The sequence below is a fragment of the Schistocerca cancellata genome, chromosome 3, assembly GCF_023864275.1.
Source record: "Schistocerca cancellata isolate TAMUIC-IGC-003103 chromosome 3, iqSchCanc2.1, whole genome shotgun sequence".
In the NCBI taxonomy this organism is placed as follows: domain Eukaryota; kingdom Metazoa; phylum Arthropoda; class Insecta; order Orthoptera; family Acrididae; genus Schistocerca; species Schistocerca cancellata.
This window is the reverse complement of record NC_064628.1, coordinates 263,917,540-263,936,785: the sequence shown is the minus strand read 5'-3', so window position 1 is coordinate 263,936,785 and position 19,246 is coordinate 263,917,540. Positions and strand designations below refer to the sequence as shown.

Sequence of the window (19,246 nt, the reverse complement as noted above, 5' to 3'; positions counted from 1 at the left end):
TAGCGTCAGCGGTACGTCAGTGGGAAGTCGGTGAAGTCGCCATTGGAGCCATAAGTCAGTAATTACGACATGCGAAACACTCGCACACCACGCAGCTGTACGATAATGCTCGTGCGTGGGCCCGCATAGCTGAGTCGGTAGAGCGTTAGGTTTTCAACCAAAGGGTCCTGGGCTCAAGTCCCTGTCTGGGCGAAAATTAGTACACTTTCGTAACGGCTAATGGAAACCCTACAGCAAAGAGTGAGGCCACGCCGTTTTCTGCCATCAGATTGCTTCTAAAGATGGCGGTTTCACTTGTCGGGAGTCGCTTCAGCCAGCGGCAGTCGTGGCCGAGTGGTTAAGGCGTCTGACTTGAAATCAGATTCCCTCTGGGAGCGTAGGTTCGAGTCCTGCCGACTGCGAAAATTTTCTCGCTCTCAAAAGGCGGACGTTGAGCTGCATCCTAGCAGTTGCGTCACTACTAAACACGTGGGTCACCAGCAATGTGCAGTGTTATTTGATCGAGGGCGCAGCGTTACAGTCGCCCCCAGAAGCCGCAGCTCATCTCCTAGTCTCACAGCCGTCCACCAGGTGTTAGTACAAGTGTCGCCTCACTGGGCAGTGCAGATGTGTCCATTTTAGCTTGCAGACGATGACGTGTAGCAATTTATGAGCTAACGCAAGTCGAATGTTTTACCGTGTGTATCTGCTAGATACTGCCTCTCATATGGTGGAGAGGCTCACTCCTTCTTGTGTCTCGTTCTCTGCACACGAGTTGCCCCTGGCATCGATATAGCACGTGTTTTCTAGCGTCAGCGTGGCGTCACGTCAAGTCAGCGAATTCAATATCACACGAATCGAGTCGACATGTTTGCTTGTTACGATGACGGAAGCTGAAGAAATGTGTGTGGAACTTCACTGCATCGGCTGCTCGCCCTTCAGCGTCCCTATGTCTTATCAGACGAAGGTGACTGTGAAATTGGCAACGAGGCACAAATTAACGAACACATGCAAATGGCAACCTTCGACGTCAGCCGAAATAGCTCAGTTGGGAGAGCGTTAGACTGAAGATCTAAAGGTCCCTGGTTCGATCCCGGGTTTCGGCAGGTATTCGTTTTCATGCGACGCCAATGGAATTACTCTGCGTTTGTGATAATGCAACTACCGCTGACAACAAAACTGACCCTCTCCTGTAGCTGTTCTGGTTGTCTATTGCATGCCATAAGAAGAACTTACTAGACAACTAACTCCCTTAGAAGCAAAAGAATTAAAAATATCCTACCGACTGCATTCCTTTTTCTGTGTCAGGTGGTGAAGAACGTCTTCAACGGAACCGTGAAATGAGCGAAAGCGTGGGAAACATTGCATTCGAAATGCTTGTGAATTTTCCAATTGCCCAGTGAGTGTCGACAAAACACGTAAATTCTCTGCTCCAACGTATGAGACGTAACAACTGGTACAATTTGTTGTTGCATCGTGTGTCAGCAGTCTTCGATAGTGTGTTACGGGCTTAGCGCGATAAGTTTGTAGACAGCATTTAGGCGACGTTTTATTAGTAACGGCCCCATGCAGCGATTGCACAACAGTAAAGGACATGAGTCAATGTATAGTTGTGCATCGTGGGAGGTTTTGCAGCCTTGTGTGAGCCCGGATAGCTCAGTCGGTAGAGCATTAGGCTTTTAACCTAAGGGTCCAGGGTTCAAGTCCCTGTCCGGGCGGAAATTTTAATACTTTGGTAGCGATTCGTCTGGTAGCGGTGGAAACGCTACGGAAAAAAATGCAGCTACGCCGTTTTCTGACACCACAGTGTTTTAAACGGTAGCAGTTGCATGTGTCGAGAGAACACCGCGCTAACGGCAGTCGTGGCCGAGTGGTTAAGGCGTCTGACTCGAAATCAGATTCCCTCTGGGAGCGTAGGTTCGAATCCTACCGGCTGCGTGCGATTTTGCGTAAAGAGGAGCAAACGTTTTCGCACACATGTTACATGCGTGGGCGAATGCGGGTGCAACCAGTGATGCCATTCTCAACAAGACGAAAATTTACGTTTTAAGAATACTGAGTTTTCGCGTCGACAGCTACTTACTGTGCCTTTCGGTTCACCTCGCACTGACGCTGGGACTGCAGAAAGCCGTCGCTGAGATGGTGAGTACACAGATGTGCTCGAAAGTGTTGGACAGAGCGGACATTTCATTTTCTTTTTAAGAATCGCAATTTCAATCATTCGAGTGCGGCAAAAGCAGTGGTGCAGCGTTTTTTTTTCTTTTCTTAAGATCTCGCAGCTGCTTGGAGGTATGTCCATCGTTTTAAGACGACAGAAAACTAGCGTCAGCGGTACGTCAGTGGGAAGTCGGTGAAGTCGCCATTGGAGCCATAAGTCAGTAATTACGACATGCGAAACACTCGCACACCACGCAGCTGTACGATAATGCTCGTGCGTGGGCCCGCATAGCTGAGTCGGTAGAGCGTTAGGTTTTCAACCAAAGGGTCCTGGGCTCAAGTCCCTGTCTGGGCGAAAATTAGTACACTTTCGTAACGGCTAATGGAAACCCTACAGCAAAGAGTGAGGCCACGCCGTTTTCTGCCATCAGATTGCTTCTAAAGATGGCGGTTTCACTTGTCGGGAGTCGCTTCAGCCACCGGCAGTTGTGGCCGAGTGGTTAAGGCGTCTGACTTGAAATCAGATTCCCTCTGGGAGCGTAGGTTCGAGTCCTGCCGACTGCGAAAATTTTCTCGCTCTCAAAAGGCGGACGTTGAGCTGCATCCTAGCAGTTGCGTCACTACTAAACACGTGGGTCACCAGCAATGTGCAGTGTTATTTGATCGAGGGCGCAGCGTTACAGTCGCCCCCAGAAGCCGCAGCTCATCTCCTAGTCTCACAGCCGTCCACCAGGTGTTAGTACAAGTGTCGCCTCACTGGGCAGTGCAGATGTGTCCATTTTAGCTTGCAGACGATGACGTGTAGCAATTTATGAGCTAACGCAAGTCGAATGTTTTACCGTGTGTATCTGCTAGATACTGCCTCTCATATGGTGGAGAGGCTCACTCCTTCTTGTGTCTCGTTCTCTGCACACGAGTTGCCCCTGGCATCGATATAGCACGTGTTTTCTAGCGTCAGCGTGGCGTCACGTCAAGTCAGCGAATTCAATATCACACGAATCGAGTCGACATGTTTGCTTGTTACGATGACGGAAGCTGAAGAAATGTGTGTGGAACTTCACTGCATCGGCTGCTCGCCCTTCAGCGTCCCTATGTCTTATCAGACGAAGGTGACTGTGAAATTGGCAACGAGGCACAAATTAACGAACACATGCAAATGGCAACCTTCGACGTCAGCCGAAATAGCTCAGTTGGGAGAGCGTTAGACTGAAGATCTAAAGGTCCCTGGTTCGATCCCGGGTTTCGGCAGGTATTCGTTTTCATGCGACGCCAATGGAATTACTCTGCGTTTGTGATAATGCAACTACCGCTGACAACAAAACTGACCCTCTCCTGTAGCTGTTCTGGTTGTCTATTGCATGCCATAAGAAGAACTTACTAGACAACTAACTCCCTTAGAAGCAAAAGAATTAAAAATATCCTACCGACTGCATTCCTTTTTCTGTGTCAGGTGGTGAAGAACGTCTTCAACGGAACCGTGAAATGAGCGAAAGCGTGGGAAACATTGCATTCGAAATGCTTGTGAATTTTCCAATTGCCCAGTGAGTGTCGACAAAACACGTAAATTCTCTGCTCCAACGTATGAGACGTAACAACTGGTACAATTTGTTGTTGCATCGTGTGTCAGCAGTCTTCGATAGTGTGTTACGGGCTTAGCGCGATAAGTTTGTAGACAGCATTTAGGCGACGTTTTATTAGTAACGGCCCCATGCAGCGATTGCACAACAGTAAAGGACATGAGTCAATGTATAGTTGTGCATCGTGGGAGGTTTTGCAGCCTTGTGTGAGCCCGGATAGCTCAGTCGGTAGAGCATTAGGCTTTTAACCTAAGGGTCCAGGGTTCAAGTCCCTGTCCGGGCGGAAATTTTAATACTTTGGTAGCGATTCGTCTGGTAGCGGTGGAAACGCTACGGAAAAAAATGCAGCTACGCCGTTTTCTGACACCACAGTGTTTTAAACGGTAGCAGTTGCATGTGTCGAGAGAACACCGCGCTAACGGCAGTCGTGGCCGAGTGGTTAAGGCGTCTGACTCGAAATCAGATTCCCTCTGGGAGCGTAGGTTCGAATCCTACCGGCTGCGTGCGATTTTGCGTAAAGAGGAGCAAACGTTTTCGCACACATGTTACATGCGTGGGCGAATGCGGGTGCAACCAGTGATGCCATTCTCAACAAGACGAAAATTTACGTTTTAAGAATACTGAGTTTTCGCGTCGACAGCTACTTACTGTGCCTTTCGGTTCACCTCGCACTGACGCTGGGACTGCAGAAAGCCGTCGCTGAGATGGTGAGTACACAGATGTGCTCGAAAGTGTTGGACAGAGCGGACATTTCATTTTCTTTTTAAGAATCGCAATTTCAATCATTCGAGTGCGGCAAAAGCAGTGGTGCAGCGTTTTTTTTTCTTTTCTTAAGATCTCGCAGCTGCTTGGAGGTATGTCCATCGTTTTAAGACGACAGAAAACTAGCGTCAGCGGTACGTCAGTGGGAAGTCGGTGAAGTCGCCATTGGAGCCATAAGTCAGTAATTACGACATGCGAAACACTCGCACACCACGCAGCTGTACGATAATGCTCGTGCGTGGGCCCGCATAGCTGAGTCGGTAGAGCGTTAGGTTTTCAACCAAAGGGTCCTGGGCTCAAGTCCCTGTCTGGGCGAAAATTAGTACACTTTCGTAACGGCTAATGGAAACCCTACAGCAAAGAGTGAGGCCACGCCGTTTTCTGCCATCAGATTGCTTCTAAAGATGGCGGTTTCACTTGTCGGGAGTCGCTTCAGCCACCGGCAGTTGTGGCCGAGTGGTTAAGGCGTCTGACTTGAAATCAGATTCCCTCTGGGAGCGTAGGTTCGAGTCCTGCCGACTGCGAAAATTTTCTCGCTCTCAAAAGGCGGACGTTGAGCTGCATCCTAGCAGTTGCGTCACTACTAAACACGTGGGTCACCAGCAATGTGCAGTGTTATTTGATCGAGGGCGCAGCGTTACAGTCGCCCCCAGAAGCCGCAGCTCATCTCCTAGTCTCACAGCCGTCCACCAGGTGTTAGTACAAGTGTCGCCTCACTGGGCAGTGCAGATGTGTCCATTTTAGCTTGCAGACGATGACGTGTAGCAATTTATGAGCTAACGCAAGTCGAATGTTTTACCGTGTGTATCTGCTAGATACTGCCTCTCATATGGTGGAGAGGCTCACTCCTTCTTGTGTCTCGTTCTCTGCACACGAGTTGCCCCTGGCATCGATATAGCACGTGTTTTCTAGCGTCAGCGTGGCGTCACGTCAAGTCAGCGAATTCAATATCACACGAATCGAGTCGACATGTTTGCTTGTTACGATGACGGAAGCTGAAGAAATGTGTGTGGAACTTCACTGCATCGGCTGCTCGCCCTTCAGCGTCCCTATGTCTTATCAGACGAAGGTGACTGTGAAATTGGCAACGAGGCACAAATTAACGAACACATGCAAATGGCAACCTTCGACGTCAGCCGAAATAGCTCAGTTGGGAGAGCGTTAGACTGAAGATCTAAAGGTCCCTGGTTCGATCCCGGGTTTCGGCAGGTATTCGTTTTCATGCGACGCCAATGGAATTACTCTGCGTTTGTGATAATGCAACTACCGCTGACAACAAAACTGACCCTCTCCTGTAGCTGTTCTGGTTGTCTATTGCATGCCATAAGAAGAACTTACTAGACAACTAACTCCCTTAGAAGCAAAAGAATTAAAAATATCCTACCGACTGCATTCCTTTTTCTGTGTCAGGTGGTGAAGAACGTCTTCAACGGAACCGTGAAATGAGCGAAAGCGTGGGAAACATTGCATTCGAAATGCTTGTGAATTTTCCAATTGCCCAGTGAGTGTCGACAAAACACGTAAATTCTCTGCTCCAACGTATGAGACGTAACAACTGGTACAATTTGTTGTTGCATCGTGTGTCAGCAGTCTTCGATAGTGTGTTACGGGCTTAGCGCGATAAGTTTGTAGACAGCATTTAGGCGACGTTTTCTTAGTAACGGCCCCATGCAGCGATTGCACAACAGTAAAGGACATGAGTCAATGTATAGTTGTGCATCGTGGGAGGTTTTGCAGCCTTGTGTGAGCCCGGATAGCTCAGTCGGTAGAGCATTAGGCTTTTAACCTAAGGGTCCAGGGTTCAAGTCCCTGTCCGGGCGGAAATTTTAATACTTTGGTAGCGATTCGTCTGGTAGCGGTGGAAACGCTACGGAAAATAATGCAGCTACGCCGTTTTCTGACACCACAGTGTTTTAAACGGTAGCAGTTGCATGTGTCGAGAGAACACCGCGCTAACGGCAGTCGTGGCCGAGTGGTTAAGGCGTCTGACTCGAAATCAGATTCCCTCTGGGAGCGTAGGTTCGAATCCTACCGGCTGCGTGCGATTTTGCGTAAAGAGGAGCAAACGTTTTCGCACACATGTGACATGCGTGGGCGAATGCGGGTGCAACCAGTGATGCCATTCTCAACAAGACGAAAATTTACGTTTTAAGAATACTGAGTTTTCGCGACGACAGCTACTTACTGTGCCTTTCGGTTCACCTCGCACTGACGCTGGGACTGCAGAAAGCCGTCGCTGAGATGGTGAGTACACAGATGTGCTCGAAAGTGTTGGACAGAGCGGACATTTCATTTTCTTTTTAAGAATCGCAATTTCAATCATTCGAGTGCGGCAAAAGCAGTGGTGCAGCGTTTTTTTTTCTTTTCTTAAGATCTCGCAGCTGCTTGGAGGTATGTCCATCGTTTTAAGACGACAGAAAACTAGCGTCAGCGGTACGTCAGTGGGAAGTCGGTGAAGTCGCCATTGGAGCCATAAGTCAGTAATTACGACATGCGAAACACTCGCACACCACGCAGCTGTACGATAATGCTCGTGCGTGGGCCCGCATAGCTGAGTCGGTAGAGCGTTAGGTTTTCAACCAAAGGGTCCTGGGCTCAAGTCCCTGTCTGGGCGAAAATTAGTACACTTTCGTAACGGCTAATGGAAACCCTACAGCAAAGAGTGAGGCCACGCCGTTTTCTGCCATCAGATTGCTTCTAAAGATGGCGGTTTCACTTGTCGGGAGTCGCTTCAGCCACCGGCAGTTGTGGCCGAGTGGTTAAGGCGTCTGACTTGAAATCAGATTCCCTCTGGGAGCGTAGGTTCGAGTCCTGCCGACTGCGAAAATTTTCTCGCTCTCAAAAGGCGGACGTTGAGCTGCATCCTAGCAGTTGCGTCACTACTAAACACGTGGGTCACCAGCAATGTGCAGTGTTATTTGATCGAGGGCGCAGCGTTACAGTCGCCCCCAGAAGCCGCAGCTCATCTCCTAGTCTCACAGCCGTCCACCAGGTGTTAGTACAAGTGTCGCCTCACTGGGCAGTGCAGATGTGTCCATTTTAGCTTGCAGACGATGACGTGTAGCAATTTATGAGCTAACGCAAGTCGAATGTTTTACCGTGTGTATCTGCTAGATACTGCCTCTCATATGGTGGAGAGGCTCACTCCTTCTTGTGTCTCGTTCTCTGCACACGAGTTGCCCCTGGCATCGATATAGCACGTGTTTTCTAGCGTCAGCGTGGCGTCACGTCAAGTCAGCGAATTCAATATCACACGAATCGAGTCGACATGTTTGCTTGTTACGATGACGGAAGCTGAAGAAATGTGTGTGGAACTTCACTGCATCGGCTGCTCGCCCTTCAGCATCCCTATGTCTTATCAGACGAAGGTGACTGTGAAATTGGCAACGAGGCACAAATTAACGAACACATGCAAATGGCAACCTTCGACGTCAGCCGAAATAGCTCAGTTGGGAGAGCGTTAGACTGAAGATCTAAAGGTCCCTGGTTCAATCCCGGGTTTCGGCAGGTATTCGTTTTCATGCGACGCCAATGGAATTACTCTGCGTTTGTGATAATGCAACTACCGCTGACAACAAAACTGACCCTCTCCTGTAGCTGTTCTGGTTGTCTATTGCATGCCATAAGAAGAACTTACTAGACAACTAACTCCCTTAGAAGCAAAAGAATTAAAAATATCCTACCGACTGCATTCCTTTTTCTGTGTCAGGTGGTGAAGAACGTCTTCAACGGAACCGTGAAATGAGCGAAAGCGTGGGAAACATTGCATTCGAAATGCTTGTGAATTTTCCAATTGCCCAGTGAGTGTCGACAAAACACGTAAATTCTCTGCTCCAACGTATGAGACGTAACAACTGGTACAATTTGTTGTTGCATCGTGTGTCAGCAGTCTTCGATAGTGTGTTACGGGCTTAGCGCGATAAGTTTGTAGACAGCATTTAGGCGACGTTTTCTTAGTAACGGCCCCATGCAGCGATTGCACAACAGTAAAGGACATGAGTCAATGTATAGTTGTGCATCGTGGGAGGTTTTGCAGCCTTGTGTGAGCCCGGATAGCTCAGTCGGTAGAGCATTAGGCTTTTAACCTAAGGGTCCAGGGTTCAAGTCCCTGTCCGGGCGGAAATTTTAATACTTTGGTAGCGATTCGTCTGGTAGCGGTGGAAACGCTACGGAAAATAATGCAGCTACGCCGTTTTCTGACACCACAGTGTTTTAAACGGTAGCAGTTGCATGTGTCGAGAGAACACCGCGCCAACGGCAGTCGTGGCCGAGTGGTTAAGGCGTCTGACTCGAAATCAGATTCCCTCTGGGAGCGTAGGTTCGAATCCTACCGGCTGCGTGCGATTTTGCGTAAAGAGGAGCAAACGTTTTCGCACACATGTTACATGCGTGGGCGAATGCGGGTGCAACCAGTGATGCCATTCTCAACAAGACGAAAATTTACGTTTTAAGAATACTGAGTTTTCGCGACGACAGCTACTTACTGTGCCTTTCGGTTCACCTCGCACTGACGCTGGGACTCCAGAAAGCCGTCGCTGAGATGGTGAGTACACAGATGTGCTCGAAAGTGTTGGACAGAGCGGACATTTCATTTTCTTTTTAAGAATCGCAATTTCAATCATTCGAGTGCGGCAAAAGCAGTGGTGCAGCGTTTTTTTTTCTTTTCTTAAGATCTCGCAGCTGCTTGGAGGTATGTCCATCGTTTTAAGACGACAGAAAACTAGCGTCAGCGGTACGTCAGTGGGAAGTCGGTGAAGTCGCCATTGGAGCCATAAGTCAGTAATTACGACATGCGAAACACTCGCACACCACGCAGCTGTACGATAATGCTCGTGCGTGGGCCCGCATAGCTGAGTCGGTAGAGCGTTAGGTTTTCAACCAAAGGGTCCTGGGCTCAAGTCCCTGTCTGGGCGAAAATTAGTACACTTTCGTAACGGCTAATGGAAACCCTACAGCAAAGAGTGAGGCCACGCCGTTTTCTGCCATCAGATTGCTTCTAAAGATGGCGGTTTCACTTGTCGGGAGTCGCTTCAGCCACCGGCAGTTGTGGCCGAGTGGTTAAGGCGTCTGACTTGAAATCAGATTCCCTCTGGGAGCGTAGGTTCGAGTCCTGCCGACTGCGAAAATTTTCTCGCTCTCAAAAGGCGGACGTTGAGCTGCATCCTAGCAGTTGCGTCACTACTAAACACGTGGGTCACCAGCAATGTGCAGTGTTATTTGATCGAGGGCGCAGCGTTACAGTCGCCCCCAGAAGCCGCAGCTCATCTCCTAGTCTCACAGCCGTCCACCAGGTGTTAGTACAAGTGTCGCCTCACTGGGCAGTGCAGATGTGTCCATTTTAGCTTGCAGACGATGACGTGTAGCAATTTATGAGCTAACGCAAGTCGAATGTTTTACCGTGTGTATCTGCTAGATACTGCCTCTCATATGGTGGAGAGGCTCACTCCTTCTTGTGTCTCGTTCTCTGCACACGAGTTGCCCCTGGCATCGATATAGCACGTGTTTTCTAGCGTCAGCGTGGCGTCACGTCAAGTCAGCGAATTCAATATCACACGAATCGAGTCGACATGTTTGCTTGTTACGATGACGGAAGCTGAAGAAATGTGTGTGGAACTTCACTGCATCGGCTGCTCGCCCTTCAGCGTCCCTATGTCTTATCAGACGAAGGTGACTGTGAAATTGGCAACGAGGCACAAATTAACGAACACATGCAAATGGCAACCTTCGACGTCAGCCGAAATAGCTCAGTTGGGAGAGCGTTAGACTGAAGATCTAAAGGTCCATGGTTCGATCCCGGGTTTCGGCAGGTATTCGTTTTCATGCGACGCCAATGGAATTACTCTGCGTTTGTGATAATGCAACTACCGCTGACAACAAAACTGACCCTCTCCTGTAGCTGTTCTGGTTGTCTATTGCATGCCATAAGAAGAACTTACTAGACAACTAACTCCCTTAGAAGCAAAAGAATTAAAAATATCCTACCGACTGCATTCCTTTTTCTGTGTCAGGTGGTGAAGAACGTCTTCAACGGAACCGTGAAATGAGCGAAAGCGTGGGAAACATTGCATTCGAAATGCTTGTGAATTTTCCAATTGCCCAGTGAGTGTCGACAAAACACGTAAATTCTCTGCTCCAACGTATGAGACGTAACAACTGGTACAATTTGTTGTTGCATCGTGTGTCAGCAGTCTTCGATAGTGTGTTACGGGCTTAGCGCGATAAGTTTGTAGACAGCATTTAGGCGACGTTTTCTTAGTAACGGCCCCATGCAGCGATTGCACAACAGTAAAGGACATGAGTCAATGTATAGTTGTGCATCGTGGGAGGTTTTGCAGCCTTGTGTGAGCCCGGATAGCTCAGTCGGTAGAGCATTAGGCTTTTAACCTAAGGGTCCAGGGTTCAAGTCCCTGTCCGGGCGGAAATTTTAATACTTTGGTAGCGATTCGTCTGGTAGCGGTGGAAACGCTACGGAAAATAATGCAGCTACGCCGTTTTCTGACACCACAGTGTTTTAAACGGTAGCAGTTGCATGTGTCGAGAGAACACCGCGCCAACGGCAGTCGTGGCCGAGTGGTTAAGGCGTCTGACTCGAAATCAGATTCCCTCTGGGAGCGTAGGTTCGAATCCTACCGGCTGCGTGCGATTTTGCGTAAAGAGGAGCAAACGTTTTCGCACACATGTTACATGCGTGGGCGAATGCGGGTGCAACCAGTGATGCCATTCTCAACAAGACGAAAATTTACGTTTTAAGAATACTGAGTTTTCGCGACGACAGCTACTTACTGTGCCTTTCGGTTCACCTCGCACTGACGCTGGGACTCCAGAAAGCCGTCGCTGAGATGGTGAGTACACAGATGTGCTCGAAAGTGTTGGACAGAGCGGACATTTCATTTTCTTTTTAAGAATCGCAATTTCAATCATTCGAGTGCGGCAAAAGCAGTGGTGCAGCGTTTTTTTTTCTTTTCTTAAGATCTCGCAGCTGCTTGGAGGTATGTCCATCGTTTTAAGACGACAGAAAACTAGCGTCAGCGGTACGTCAGTGGGAAGTCGGTGAAGTCGCCATTGGAGCCATAAGTCAGTAATTACGACATGCGAAACACTCGCACACCACGCAGCTGTACGATAATGCTCGTGCGTGGGCCCGCATAGCTGAGTCGGTAGAGCGTTAGGTTTTCAACCAAAGGGTCCTGGGCTCAAGTCCCTGTCTGGGCGAAAATTAGTACACTTTCGTAACGGCTAATGGAAACCCTACAGCAAAGAGTGAGGCCACGCCGTTTTCTGCCATCAGATTGCTTCTAAAGATGGCGGTTTCACTTGTCGGGAGTCGCTTCAGCCACCGGCAGTTGTGGCCGAGTGGTTAAGGCGTCTGACTTGAAATCAGATTCCCTCTGGGAGCGTAGGTTCGAGTCCTGCCGACTGCGAAAATTTTCTCGCTCTCAAAAGGCGGACGTTGAGCTGCATCCTAGCAGTTGCGTCACTACTAAACACGTGGGTCACCAGCAATGTGCAGTGTTATTTGATCGAGGGCGCAGCGTTTCAGTCGCCCCCAGAAGCCGCAGCTCATCTCCTAGTCTCACAGCCGTCCACCAGGTGTTAGTACAAGTGTCGCCTCACTGGGCAGTGCAGATGTGTCCATTTTAGCTTGCAGACGATGACGTGTAGCAATTTATGAGCTAACGCAAGTCGAATGTTTTACCGTGTGTATCTGCTAGATACTGCCTCTCATATGGTGGAGAGGCTCACTCCTTCTTGTGTCTCGTTCTCTGCACACGAGTTGCCCCTGGCATCGATATAGCACGTGTTTTCTAGCGTCAGCGTGGCGTCACGTCAAGTCAGCGAATTCAATATCACACGAATCGAGTCGACATGTTTGCTTGTTACGATGACGGAAGCTGAAGAAATGTGTGTGGAACTTCACTGCATCGGCTGCTCGCCCTTCAGCGTCCCTATGTCTTATCAGACGAAGGTGACTGTGAAATTGGCAACGAGGCACAAATTAACGAACACATGCAAATGGCAACCTTCGACGTCAGCCGAAATAGCTCAGTTGGGAGAGCGTTAGACTGAAGATCTAAAGGTCCCTGGTTCGATCCCGGGTTTCGGCAGGTATTCGTTTTCATGCGACGCCAATGGAATTACTCTGCGTTTGTGATAATGCAACTACCGCTGACAACAAAACTGACCCTCTCCTGTAGCTGTTCTGGTTGTCTATTGCATGCCATAAGAAGAACTTACTAGACAACTAACTCCCTTAGAAGCAAAAGAATTAAAAATATCCTACCGACTGCATTCCTTTTTCTGTGTCAGGTGGTGAAGAACGTCTTCAACGGAACCGTGAAATGAGCGAAAGCGTGGGAAACATTGCATTCGAAATGCTTGTGAATTTTCCAATTGCCCAGTGAGTGTCGACAAAACACGTAAATTCTCTGCTCCAACGTATGAGACGTAACAACTGGTACAATTTGTTGTTGCATCGTGTGTCAGCAGTCTTCGATAGTGTGTTACGGGCTTAGCGCGATAAGTTTGTAGACAGCATTTAGGCGACGTTTTCTTAGTAACGGCCCCATGCAGCGATTGCACAACAGTAAAGGACATGAGTCAATGTATAGTTGTGCATCGTGGGAGGTTTTGCAGCCTTGTGTGAGCCCGGATAGCTCAGTCGGTAGAGCATTAGGCTTTTAACCTAAGGGTCCAGGGTTCAAGTCCCTGTCCGGGCGGAAATTTTAATACTTTGGTAGCGATTCGTCTGGTAGCGGTGGAAACGCTACGGAAAATAATGCAGCTACGCCGTTTTCTGACACCACAGTGTTTTAAACGGTAGCAGTTGCATGTGTCGAGAGAACACCGCGCTAACGGCAGTCGTGGCCGAGTGGTTAAGGCGTCTGACTCGAAATCAGATTCCCTCTGGGAGCGTAGGTTCGAATCCTACCGGCTGCGTGCGATTTTGCGTAAAGAGGAGCAAACGTTTTCGCACACATGTTACATGCGTGGGCGAATGCGGGTGCAACCAGTGATGCCATTCTCAACAAGACGAAAATTTACGTTTTAAGAATACTGAGTTTTCGCGACGACAGCTACTTACTGTGCCTTTCGGTTCACCTCGCACTGACGCTGGGACTGCAGAAAGCCGTCGCTGAGATGGTGAGTACACAGATGTGCTCGAAAGTGTTGGACAGAGCGGACATTTCATTTTCTTTTTAAGAATCGCAATTTCAATCATTCGAGTGCGGCAAAAGCAGTGGTGCAGCGTTTTTTTTTTTCTTTTCTTAAGATCTCGCAGCTGCTTGGAGGTATGTCCATCGTTTTAAGACGACAGAAAACTAGCGTCAGCGGTACGTCAGTGGGAAGTCGGTGAAGTCGCCATTGGAGCCATAAGTCAGTAATTACGACATGCGAAACACTCGCACACCACGCAGCTGTACGATAATGCTCGTGCGTGGGCCCGCATAGCTGAGTCGGTAGAGCGTTAGGTTTTCAACCAAAGGGTCCTGGGCTCAAGTCCCTGTCTGGGCGAAAATTAGTACACTTTCGTAACGGCTAATGGAAACCCTACAGCAAAGAGTGAGGCCACGCCGTTTTCTGCCATCAGATTGCTTCTAAAGATGGCGGTTTCACTTGTCGGGAGTCGCTTCAGCCACCGGCAGTTGTGGCCGAGTGGTTAAGGCGTCTGACTTGAAATCAGATTCCCTCTGGGAGCGTAGGTTCGAGTCCTGCCGACTGCGAAAATTTTCTCGCTCTCAAAAGGCGGACGTTGAGCTGCATCCTAGCAGTTGCGTCACTACTAAACACGTGGGTCACCAGCAATGTGCAGTGTTATTTGATCGAGGGCGCAGCGTTTCAGTCGCCCCCAGAAGCCGCAGCTCATCTCCTAGTCTCACAGCCGTCCACCAGGTGTTAGTACAAGTGTCGCCTCACTGGGCAGTGCAGATGTGTCCATTTTAGCTTGCAGACGATGACGTGTAGCAATTTATGAGCTAACGCAAGTCGAATGTTTTACCGTGTGTATCTGCTAGATACTGCCTCTCATATGGTGGAGAGGCTCACTCCTTCTTGTGTCTCGTTCTCTGCACACGAGTTGCCCCTGGCATCGATATAGCACGTGTTTTCTAGCGTCAGCGTGGCGTCACGTCAAGTCAGCGAATTCAATATCACACGAATCGAGTCGACATGTTTGCTTGTTACGATGACGGAAGCTGAAGAAATGTGTGTGGAACTTCACTGCATCGGCTGCTCGCCCTTCAGCGTCCCTATGTCTTATCAGACGAAGGTGACTGTGAAATTGGCAACGAGGCACAAATTAACGAACACATGCAAATGGCAACCTTCGACGTCAGCCGAAATAGCTCAGTTGGGAGAGCGTTAGACTGAAGATGTAAAGGTCCCTGGTTCGATCCCGGGTTTCGGCAGGTATTCGTTTTCATGCGACGCCAATGGAATTACTCTGCGTTTGTGATAATGCAACTACCGCTGACAACAAAACTGACCCTCTCCTGTAGCTGTTCTGGTTGTCTATTGCATGCCATAAGAAGAACTTACTAGACAACTAACTCCCTTAGAAGCAAAAGAATTAAAAATATCCTACCGACTGCATTCCTTTTTCTGTGTCAGGTGGTGAAGAACGTCTTCAACGGAACCGTGAAATGAGCGAAAGCGTGGGAAACATTGCATTCGAAATGCTTGTGAATTTTCCAATTGCCCAGTGAGTGTCGACAAAACACGTAAATTCTCTGCTCCAACGTATGAGACGTAACAACTGGTACAATTTGTTGTTGCATCGTGTGTCAGCAGTCTTCGATAGTGTGTTACGGGCTTAGCGCGATAAGTTTGTAGACAGCATTTAGGCGACGTTTTCTTAGTAACGGCCCCATGCAGCGATTGCACAACAGTAAAGGACATGAGTCAATGTATAGTTGTGCATCGTGGGAGGTTTTGCAGCCTTGTGTGAGCCCGGATAGCTCAGTCGGTAGAGCATTAGGCTTTTAACCTAAGGGTCCAGGGTTCAAGTCCCTGTCCGGGCGGAAATTTTAATACTTTGGTAGCGATTCGTCTGGTAGCGGTGGAAACGCTACGGAAAATAATGCAGCTACGCCGTTTTCTGACACCACAGTGTTTTAAACGGTAGCAGTTGCATGTGTCGAGAGAACACCGCGCTAACGGCAGTCGTGGCCGAGTGGTTAAGGCGTCTGACTCGAAATCAGATTCCCTCTGGGAGCGTAGGTTCGAATCCTACCGGCTGCGTGCGATTTTGCGTAAAGAGGAGCAAACGTTTTCGCACACATGTTACATGCGTGGGCGAATGCGGGTGCAACCAGTGATGCCATTCTCAACAAGACGAAAATTTACGTTTTAAGAATACTGAGTTTTCGCGACGACAGCTACTTACTGTGCCTTTCGGTTCACCTCGCACTGACGCTGGGACTGCAGAAAGCCGTCGCTGAGATGGTGAGTACACAGATGTGCTCGAAAGTGTTGGACAGAGCGGACATTTCATTTTCTTTTTAAGAATCGCAATTTCAATCATTCGAGTGCGGCAAAAGCAGTGGTGCAGCGTTTTTTTTTTTCTTTTCTTAAGATCTCGCAGCTGCTTGGAGGTATGTCCATCGTTTTAAGACGACAGAAAACTAGCGTCAGCGGTACGTCAGTGGGAAGTCGGTGAAGTCGCCATTGGAGCCATAAGTCAGTAATTACGACATGCGAAACACTCGCACACCACGCAGCTGTACGATAATGCTCGTGCGTGGGCCCGCATAGCTGAGTCGGTAGAGCGTTAGGTTTTCAACCAAAGGGTCCTGGGCTCAAGTCCCTGTCTGGGCGAAAATTAGTACACTTTCGTAACGGCTAATGGAAACCCTACAGCAAAGAGTGAGGCCACGCCGTTTTCTGCCATCAGATTGCTTCTAAAGATGGCGGCTTCACTTGTCGGGAGTCGCTTCCGCCACCGGCAGTCGTGGCCGAGTGGTTAAGGCGTCTGACTTGAAATCAGATTCCCTCTGGGAGCGTAGGTTCGAGTCCTGCCGACTGCGAAAATTTTCTCGCTCTCAAAAGGCGGACGTTGAGCTGCATCCTAGCAGTTGCGTCACTACTAAACACGTGGGTCACCAGCAATGTGCAGTGTTATTTGATCGAGGGCGCAGCGTTACAGTCGCCCCCAGAAGCCGCAGCTCATCTCCTAGTCTCACAGCCGTCCACCAGGTGTTAGTACAAGTGTCGCCTCACTGGGCAGTGCAGATGTGTCCATTTTAGCTTGCAGACGATGACGTGTAGCAATTTATGAGCTAACGCAAGTCGAATGTTTTACCGTGTGTATCTGCTAGATACTGCCTCTCATATGGTGGAGAGGCTCACTCCTTCTTGTGTCTCGTTCTCTGCACACGAGTTGCCCCTGGCATCGATATAGCACGTGTTTTCTAGCGTCAGCGTGGCGTCACGTCAAGTCAGCGAATTCAATATCACACGAATCGAGTCGACATGTTTGCTTGTTACGATGACGGAAGCTGAAGAAATGTGTGTGGAACTTCACTGCATCGGCTGCTCGCCCTTCAGCGTCCCTATGTCTTATCAGACGAAGGTGACTGTGAAATTGGCAACGAGGCACAAATTAACGAACACATGCAAATGGCAACCTTCGACGTCAGCCGAAATAGCTCAGTTGGGAGAGCGTTAGACTGAAGATGTAAAGGTCCCTGGTTCGATCCCGGGTTTCGGCAGGTATTCGTTTTCATGCGACGCCAATGGAATTACTCTGCGTTTGTGATAATGCAACTACCGCTGACAACAAAACTGACCCTCTCCTGTAGCTGTTCTGGTTGTCTATTGCATGCCATAAGAAGAACTTACTAGACAACTAACTCCCTTAGAAGCAAAAGAATTAAATATATCCTACCGACTGCATTCCTTTTTCTGTGTCAGGTGGTGAAGAACGTCTTCAACGGAACCGTGAAATGAGCGAAAGCGTGGGAAACATTGCATTCGAAATGCTTGTGAATTTTCCAATTGCCCAGTGAGTGTCGACAAAACACGTAAATTCTCTGCTCCAACGTATGAGACGTAACAACTGGTACAATTTGTTGTTGCATCGTGTGTCAGCAGTCTTCGATAGTGTGTTACGGGCTTAGCGCGATAAGTTTGTAGACAGCATTTAGGCGACGTTTTATTAGTAACGGCCCCATGCAGCGATTGCACAACAGTAAAGGACATGAGTCAATGTATAGTTGTGCATCGTGGGAGGTTTTGCAGCCTTATGTGAGCCCGGATAGCTCAGTCGGTAGAGCGTTAGGCTTTTAACCTAAGGGTCCAGGGTTCAAGTCCCTGTCCGGGCGGAAATTTTAATACTTTGGTAGCGATTCGTCTGGTAGCGGTGGAAACGCTACGGAAAATAATGCAGCTACGCCGTTTTCTGACACCACAGTGTTTTAAACGGTAGCAGTTGCATGTGTCGAGAGAACACCGCGCTAACGGCAGTCGTGGCCGAGTGGTTAAGGCGTCTGACTCGAAATCAGATTCCCTCTGGGAGCGTAGGTTCGAATCCTACCGGCTGCGTGCGATTTTGCGTAAAGAGGAGCAAACGTTTTCGCACACATGTGACATGCGTGGGCGAATGCGGGTGCAACCAGTGATGCCATTCTCAACAAGACGAAAATTTACGTTTTAAGAATACTGAGTTTTCGCGACGACAGCTACTTACTGTGCCTTTCGGTTCACCTCGCACTGACGCTGGGACTGCAGAAAGCCGTCGCTGAGATGGTGAGTACACAGATGTGCTCGAAAGTGTTGGACAGAGCGGACATTTCATTTTCTTTTTAAGAATCGCAATTTCAATCATTCGAGTGCGGCAAAAGCAGTGGTGCAGCGTTTTTTTTTCTTTTCTTAAGATCTCGCAGCTGCTTGGAGGTATGTCCATCGTTTTAAGACGACAGAAAACTAGCGTCAGCGGTACGTCAGTGGGAAGTCGGTGAAGTCGCCATTGGAGCCATAAGTCAGTAATTACGACATGCGAAACACTCGCACACCACGCAGCTGTACGATAATGCTCGTGCGTGGGCCCGCATAGCTGAGTCGGTAGAGCGTTAGGTTTTCAACCAAAGGGTCCTGGGCTCAAGTCCCTGTCTGGGCGAAAATTAGTACACTTTCGTAACGGCTAATGGAAACCCTACAGCAAAGAGTGAGGCCACGCCGTTTTCTGCCATCAGATTGCTTCTAAAGATGGCGGCTTCACTTGTCGGGAGTCGCTTCCGCCACCGGCAGTCGTGGCCGAGTGGTTAAGGCGTCTGACTTGAAATCAGATTCCCTCTGGGAGCGTAGGTTCGAGTCCTGCCGACTGCGAAAGTTTTCTCGCTCTCAAAAGGCGGACGTTGAGCTGCATCCTAGCAGTTGCGTCACTACTAAACACGTGGGTCACCAGCAATGTGCAGTGTTATTTGATCGAGGGCGCAGCGTTACAGTCGCCCCCAGAAGCCGCAGCTCATCTCCTAGTCTCACAGCCGTCCACCAGGTGTTAGTACAAGTGTCGCCTCACTGGGCAGTGCAGATGTGTCCATTTTAGCTTGCAGACGATGACGTGTAGCAATTTATGAGCTAACGCAAGTCGAATGTTTTACCGTGTGTATCTGCTAGATACTGCCTCTCATATGGTGGAGAGGCTCACTCCTTCTTGTGTCTCGTTCTCTGCACACGAGTTGCCCCTGGCATCGATATAGCACGTGTTTTCTAGCGTCAGCGTGGCGTCACGTCAAGTCAGCGAATTCAATATCACACGAATCGAGTCGACATGT

The 19,246-nt window shown here is 49.1% G+C and overlaps 33 non-coding genes across 33 annotated transcripts; all 33 read left to right on the top strand.

Moving 5' to 3' along the window:
* Window positions 1–319: 319 nt before the first annotated feature.
* Trnas-uga (transfer RNA serine (anticodon UGA)) lies at window positions 320–401 on the top strand. Its single transcript has one exon. It is a non-coding gene; the product is annotated as a tRNA-Ser (tRNA).
* Window positions 402–1,012: 611 nt separating this feature from the next.
* Window positions 1,013–1,085, top strand: Trnaf-gaa (transfer RNA phenylalanine (anticodon GAA)). The gene has a single exon. It is a non-coding gene; the product is annotated as a tRNA-Phe (tRNA).
* A 539-nt stretch (window positions 1,086–1,624) lies between these two features.
* Trnak-uuu (transfer RNA lysine (anticodon UUU)) lies at window positions 1,625–1,697 on the top strand. Its single transcript has one exon. It is a non-coding gene; the product is annotated as a tRNA-Lys (tRNA).
* A 138-nt stretch (window positions 1,698–1,835) lies between these two features.
* Trnas-cga (transfer RNA serine (anticodon CGA)) lies at window positions 1,836–1,917 on the top strand. The gene has a single exon. It is a non-coding gene; the product is annotated as a tRNA-Ser (tRNA).
* Window positions 1,918–2,618: 701 nt separating this feature from the next.
* Window positions 2,619–2,700, top strand: Trnas-uga (transfer RNA serine (anticodon UGA)). The gene has a single exon. It is a non-coding gene; the product is annotated as a tRNA-Ser (tRNA).
* Window positions 2,701–3,311: 611 nt separating this feature from the next.
* Window positions 3,312–3,384, top strand: Trnaf-gaa (transfer RNA phenylalanine (anticodon GAA)). Its single transcript has one exon. It is a non-coding gene; the product is annotated as a tRNA-Phe (tRNA).
* Window positions 3,385–3,923: 539 nt separating this feature from the next.
* Trnak-uuu (transfer RNA lysine (anticodon UUU)) lies at window positions 3,924–3,996 on the top strand. The gene has a single exon. It is a non-coding gene; the product is annotated as a tRNA-Lys (tRNA).
* Window positions 3,997–4,134: 138 nt separating this feature from the next.
* Window positions 4,135–4,216, top strand: Trnas-cga (transfer RNA serine (anticodon CGA)). The gene has a single exon. It is a non-coding gene; the product is annotated as a tRNA-Ser (tRNA).
* A 701-nt stretch (window positions 4,217–4,917) lies between these two features.
* On the top strand, window positions 4,918–4,999 carry Trnas-uga (transfer RNA serine (anticodon UGA)). Its single transcript has one exon. It is a non-coding gene; the product is annotated as a tRNA-Ser (tRNA).
* A 611-nt stretch (window positions 5,000–5,610) lies between these two features.
* Trnaf-gaa (transfer RNA phenylalanine (anticodon GAA)) lies at window positions 5,611–5,683 on the top strand. The gene has a single exon. It is a non-coding gene; the product is annotated as a tRNA-Phe (tRNA).
* A 539-nt stretch (window positions 5,684–6,222) lies between these two features.
* On the top strand, window positions 6,223–6,295 carry Trnak-uuu (transfer RNA lysine (anticodon UUU)). The gene has a single exon. It is a non-coding gene; the product is annotated as a tRNA-Lys (tRNA).
* A 138-nt stretch (window positions 6,296–6,433) lies between these two features.
* Window positions 6,434–6,515, top strand: Trnas-cga (transfer RNA serine (anticodon CGA)). The gene has a single exon. It is a non-coding gene; the product is annotated as a tRNA-Ser (tRNA).
* A 701-nt stretch (window positions 6,516–7,216) lies between these two features.
* On the top strand, window positions 7,217–7,298 carry Trnas-uga (transfer RNA serine (anticodon UGA)). The gene has a single exon. It is a non-coding gene; the product is annotated as a tRNA-Ser (tRNA).
* Window positions 7,299–7,909: 611 nt separating this feature from the next.
* On the top strand, window positions 7,910–7,982 carry Trnaf-gaa (transfer RNA phenylalanine (anticodon GAA)). Its single transcript has one exon. It is a non-coding gene; the product is annotated as a tRNA-Phe (tRNA).
* Window positions 7,983–8,521: 539 nt separating this feature from the next.
* Trnak-uuu (transfer RNA lysine (anticodon UUU)) lies at window positions 8,522–8,594 on the top strand. Its single transcript has one exon. It is a non-coding gene; the product is annotated as a tRNA-Lys (tRNA).
* A 138-nt stretch (window positions 8,595–8,732) lies between these two features.
* On the top strand, window positions 8,733–8,814 carry Trnas-cga (transfer RNA serine (anticodon CGA)). Its single transcript has one exon. It is a non-coding gene; the product is annotated as a tRNA-Ser (tRNA).
* A 701-nt stretch (window positions 8,815–9,515) lies between these two features.
* On the top strand, window positions 9,516–9,597 carry Trnas-uga (transfer RNA serine (anticodon UGA)). The gene has a single exon. It is a non-coding gene; the product is annotated as a tRNA-Ser (tRNA).
* Window positions 9,598–10,208: 611 nt separating this feature from the next.
* Trnaf-gaa (transfer RNA phenylalanine (anticodon GAA)) lies at window positions 10,209–10,281 on the top strand. The gene has a single exon. It is a non-coding gene; the product is annotated as a tRNA-Phe (tRNA).
* A 539-nt stretch (window positions 10,282–10,820) lies between these two features.
* On the top strand, window positions 10,821–10,893 carry Trnak-uuu (transfer RNA lysine (anticodon UUU)). Its single transcript has one exon. It is a non-coding gene; the product is annotated as a tRNA-Lys (tRNA).
* A 138-nt stretch (window positions 10,894–11,031) lies between these two features.
* Window positions 11,032–11,113, top strand: Trnas-cga (transfer RNA serine (anticodon CGA)). Its single transcript has one exon. It is a non-coding gene; the product is annotated as a tRNA-Ser (tRNA).
* A 701-nt stretch (window positions 11,114–11,814) lies between these two features.
* On the top strand, window positions 11,815–11,896 carry Trnas-uga (transfer RNA serine (anticodon UGA)). The gene has a single exon. It is a non-coding gene; the product is annotated as a tRNA-Ser (tRNA).
* Window positions 11,897–12,507: 611 nt separating this feature from the next.
* Trnaf-gaa (transfer RNA phenylalanine (anticodon GAA)) lies at window positions 12,508–12,580 on the top strand. The gene has a single exon. It is a non-coding gene; the product is annotated as a tRNA-Phe (tRNA).
* Window positions 12,581–13,119: 539 nt separating this feature from the next.
* Window positions 13,120–13,192, top strand: Trnak-uuu (transfer RNA lysine (anticodon UUU)). Its single transcript has one exon. It is a non-coding gene; the product is annotated as a tRNA-Lys (tRNA).
* A 138-nt stretch (window positions 13,193–13,330) lies between these two features.
* Window positions 13,331–13,412, top strand: Trnas-cga (transfer RNA serine (anticodon CGA)). The gene has a single exon. It is a non-coding gene; the product is annotated as a tRNA-Ser (tRNA).
* A 703-nt stretch (window positions 13,413–14,115) lies between these two features.
* Trnas-uga (transfer RNA serine (anticodon UGA)) lies at window positions 14,116–14,197 on the top strand. Its single transcript has one exon. It is a non-coding gene; the product is annotated as a tRNA-Ser (tRNA).
* A 611-nt stretch (window positions 14,198–14,808) lies between these two features.
* Window positions 14,809–14,881, top strand: Trnaf-gaa (transfer RNA phenylalanine (anticodon GAA)). Its single transcript has one exon. It is a non-coding gene; the product is annotated as a tRNA-Phe (tRNA).
* A 539-nt stretch (window positions 14,882–15,420) lies between these two features.
* On the top strand, window positions 15,421–15,493 carry Trnak-uuu (transfer RNA lysine (anticodon UUU)). The gene has a single exon. It is a non-coding gene; the product is annotated as a tRNA-Lys (tRNA).
* A 138-nt stretch (window positions 15,494–15,631) lies between these two features.
* Window positions 15,632–15,713, top strand: Trnas-cga (transfer RNA serine (anticodon CGA)). The gene has a single exon. It is a non-coding gene; the product is annotated as a tRNA-Ser (tRNA).
* Window positions 15,714–16,416: 703 nt separating this feature from the next.
* Window positions 16,417–16,498, top strand: Trnas-uga (transfer RNA serine (anticodon UGA)). Its single transcript has one exon. It is a non-coding gene; the product is annotated as a tRNA-Ser (tRNA).
* Window positions 16,499–17,109: 611 nt separating this feature from the next.
* Window positions 17,110–17,182, top strand: Trnaf-gaa (transfer RNA phenylalanine (anticodon GAA)). Its single transcript has one exon. It is a non-coding gene; the product is annotated as a tRNA-Phe (tRNA).
* A 539-nt stretch (window positions 17,183–17,721) lies between these two features.
* Trnak-uuu (transfer RNA lysine (anticodon UUU)) lies at window positions 17,722–17,794 on the top strand. Its single transcript has one exon. It is a non-coding gene; the product is annotated as a tRNA-Lys (tRNA).
* A 138-nt stretch (window positions 17,795–17,932) lies between these two features.
* On the top strand, window positions 17,933–18,014 carry Trnas-cga (transfer RNA serine (anticodon CGA)). The gene has a single exon. It is a non-coding gene; the product is annotated as a tRNA-Ser (tRNA).
* A 701-nt stretch (window positions 18,015–18,715) lies between these two features.
* Window positions 18,716–18,797, top strand: Trnas-uga (transfer RNA serine (anticodon UGA)). Its single transcript has one exon. It is a non-coding gene; the product is annotated as a tRNA-Ser (tRNA).
* Window positions 18,798–19,246: the final 449 nt, after the last annotated feature.